General features: G+C 23.3%; 1 pseudogene; it reads right to left on the bottom strand.

Moving 5' to 3' along the window:
• Positions 1-697: 697 nt before the first annotated feature.
• Positions 698-4,584, bottom strand: part of LOC137646434 (cytochrome c oxidase subunit 1-like) — a 5,252-nt pseudogene continuing 1,365 nt past the window's right edge.

Below are 4,584 nucleotides of genomic sequence, written 5' to 3'. Positions count from 1 at the left end.
GCAGCTCGCTCAGGTTCACCCTAGAGTACAGCCTCCAAGGACGTCTCCCCTTCCTTGATGTCCTTGTAGAAACAAGCAATAATAGCTTTAATACCTCGGTGTACGTAAAACCAACAAATCTTGGTCTATGTCTGAATGGTGACAGCGAGTGCCCAAGCCGGTATAAAACTGCCACCATTAAGGCTTTTATTCGGAGAGCCATTTCTCACTGTTCTTCGTGGAGAGGCACCCACGAGGAACTTGACAGAATTACTAAAATTCTGGTGAATAATGGCTTCACGAATAAGGACATTAATTCGCAAATCAAAAAAGAAATCGAGAAATGGTACCAGAATGAAGGCCCTGATGATACCAACACGCCAGCAAAAATAAATCTATACTATAAAGGCATTATGAGCGTAAACTACAAAGAAGAAGAAAAGACTGAAAAATATAATAAAAAACAACGTTTTTGCCACGGCAGAGGATACTGAAATCAACCTCATAATTTATTACCAATCAGCAAAAGCACGAGACTTGATAATGAAAAACAACCCTGCCCCTGCCATGCAAGATGACTTGAAGAAGACGAACGTAGTGTACCGATATAAATGCCCTGTCCAGGAATATCCTGGCACCTACATCGGGATGACGACGATGCGTCTTTCCAAGAGATTATCTTGCCACGTGCAACAGGGTGCAATGAAAATGCATTGCCTCCAAAAACATAATTTCAAGACAACAAGGGAGCATATAGTGAAAAATGTAACCATCATCGGCCGTGCCCCTGACAGCAGACGTCTCCGGATAATGGAAGCTCTTTTTATTCAACAACAAAGATCTAACCTCAACACCACGCAAGAAGGGACCTTATTGCCAACATGTATAAGGTCCACCACCAACAATAGTCCAGGCAATAACAACTATGACAGGACTGATATAGCCGAAGGTCAAAACATGGATTATCTCCTGACAGAACCAGAGTCAATAATCCCACCAAACATCCCAGCGAGGCAGAGGCCACTACTTCCTAGGATTAATGGTCTCCTCCCTAGGGCGGTTCTTGACCACTGAAAATGGAATGTCGAAGCAGGACTCCGTATATAAGCCATCAAAACAACACCTGTATTTCAGTTCACTCTTGACAATGAGCAGAAAACTTTCTCACTGCTCGAAACCGGTTGAGTCGAAGGATGTGTTAAACTTAACTCCACGTAATTTATAATTTTTGTACAAAAGTGACCATTACTTTGTGTGCACTAACATTGTGATAGTGCTTTATACTTTGTACATATTTCCTGTACTTTTACAATGTGTTGTGATATATTAAAGACAAATTGTAAATGATATGGTCTTCATCACCTTCCTATTGATATGTCCCTTTCCCAGTTACTGGTGGATTGTTCAAATGAAGAGAAAGAGATAATAAAAACAATAGAAAAAGTTAATTACAAAATTAACGCCACTGAGGCAGCAATAACTTTCAATAAAACCTGCTTGAAAGAGGGTCTACTCCCAGAATAATAATAATAATAATAATAACAATAATAATAATAATAATGATAATAATAATAATGATAATAAAAATAATAATAATAATAATAATAATAATAATAATCAAGATTATGATTATAATAATAATAATAATAATAATAATAATAATAATAATAATAATATAAATTATTGTAATAGTAGTGAAAAACACAAAATGATAATAATAATAATAATAATAATAATAATAATATTGAAAATCATAAAATAATAATAATAATAATAATAATAATAATAATAATAATAATATTGAAAAACATAAAATGATAATACTACTACTACTACTACTACTACTACTACTACTACTACTACTACTACTACTAATAATAATATTAATAATAATAATAATAATAATAATAATAATCTAGAATAATAATAATAATAATAATAATAATAATAATAATAATGATGATAATAGTAATAATAATAATAATAATAATAATAATAATAATAAATAATAATAATAATAATGAAAATGATGATGATGAAGATGATGGTGATGATGATGGTGATGATGATAATAATATTAATAATAATAATAATGATAATAATAATAATAATAATAATAATATTAATAATTATATCAATAATGTAAAATAATAATAATAATAATAATAATAATAATAATAATAATAATTGAAATAATAATAATAATAAAAATAATAATAATAATGATAATAATAATAATAGTAATAATAATAATAATAAAAATAATAATAATAATAATATTAATAATAATAATAACAACAATAATAATAATAATAATAATAATAATAATAATATCAATAATAACAACAACATCAATAATAATAATAATGATAATAATAATAATAATAATAATGATAATAATAATAATAATTATGATTAGGATAATAATAATAATAAAAATAATAATAATAATAATAATAATAATAATAATAATAATAGTAATAATAATAGTATTAATAATAATAATAATAGCAATAATCATGATTATGATAATAATAATAATAATAATAATAATAATAATAATGATAATAATAATAAAAATGATAATAGTAATAATAATAATAATAATAATAATAATAATAAAAATAATGATAGCAATAATAATAATAATAATAATAATAATAATAATAATAATAATAATTATACTAATAATAATGATAATAATAATAATAATAATAATAATAATAATAATAATAATGAAAAAAAAAAAAATAATAATAATAATAATTTTCATGATTATGATAGTAATAATAATAATAATAATAATAATAATAATAATAATAATAATAATCATCATGATTACGATAATAATAATAATAATAATAATAATAATAATAATAATAATCATGATTATGATAATAATAATAATAATAATAATAATAATAATAATAATAATAATCAAGATTACGATAATAATAATAATAATAATAATAATAATAATACTAATAATAATGATAATGATAATAATAAAAATTATTATAATAGAATTGAAAAACAAAAAATGATAATAATAATAATAATAATAATAATAATAATAATAATAATAATAATAATTATAATAATAATAATAATAATTAAAATAATAATAGTAAAAATAATAATAATAATAATAATAATAATAATAATAATAATAATAATAATAATAATAATAATAATGATAGTAACAATAATAATAATAATAATAATAATAATAATAATAACAATAAAAATAATAATAATAATAATTATAATATTAATAATAATGACAATAATAATAATAATAATAATAATAGTAATAATAATAATAATAATAATAATAACAACAACAACATCAATAATAATAATAATAATAATAATAATAATAATAATAATAATTAGGATAATAATAATAATAATAATAATAATAATAGTAATAATAATAATAATAATCATGATTAGGATAATAATAATAATAATAATAATAATAATAATAATGATAAAAATAATAATAATAATAATAATAATAATAATAATAATAATCATGATTACAATAATAATAATAATAATAATAATAATAATAATAATAATAATAATAATAATCATGATTACAATAATAATAATAATAATAATAATAATAATAATAATAATAATAATAATAATCATGATAATAATAATAATAATAATTATAATAATAAAAATAATTATAATTATCAAGATTACGATAATAATAATAATAATAATAATAATAATAATAATAATAATAATAATAATAATAATAATAAAAATTATTATAATAGTCTGAATGCAAAGGATAGTTCAAATTATTAACAATCTCATGCAACATGTATAAAGAATTAACTGAATATCTTGTTCAAGAATAAGAAATTTAATACACCACAAATTTTTGTCTAACGTCTTTAATGTCAATAGCTGAAGACTGGGCAGGAAACAATATTTGAAACAAGGTAAAATTAGAAAATCTTGATAGACTTTCTCAATAAGTAATTTTTTGTGTAACTGAAGAAGAAACAGAAGATTCAGCAACCCAGGAGATGGAATTGAGGCAAAGAAAGTAGCATTATTTGCATATGCAACGAGCTTGTTTGTTAGGCCAAACCACATATCATGTATATATATAGTATAAAAGGATATGGGCCTTAATGCTACCTCGAGGAACACCAGATATCACATTGCTATACTCACTTTAGTATATATTATCAACTACTCTTTGCAGTGTATCACTTAAAAATTCTTTAAGGAGGCTACGAAAAGAACCACCTATTCCCTAAAGAAAGTGTCCCTTCCGGGCTTTCTACCAGACTGGGGCTTGAGTCAGGTAAAGCTCGATAGTTTCTTGTAGTGTCTACAATCTCACTATCCTTGTTAGCTAAGAATGTGGGTATTAGGGGCATGTTAATTACAGTGGAAAAAAAGTTCGCAGCTCCTAAGATAGAAGAGACTCCTGCCAGGTGGAGCGAAAAAATACTTAAGTCTACTGAGGCTTCTGCATGGCCGAGGCCTCTTACAAGAGTGGGGTAGAGAGTCCATCCTGTTCCAACTCCTCTTTCTACCATTCCCCTAGATAAAAGTAACGTTAGTGAGGGCGGG

The sequence above is a fragment of the Palaemon carinicauda genome, chromosome 9 (assembly GCF_036898095.1).
Source record: "Palaemon carinicauda isolate YSFRI2023 chromosome 9, ASM3689809v2, whole genome shotgun sequence".
In the NCBI taxonomy this organism is placed as follows: Eukaryota; Metazoa; Arthropoda; class Malacostraca; order Decapoda; family Palaemonidae; genus Palaemon; species Palaemon carinicauda.
This window is presented reverse-complemented; position numbering and strand designations above follow the sequence as displayed.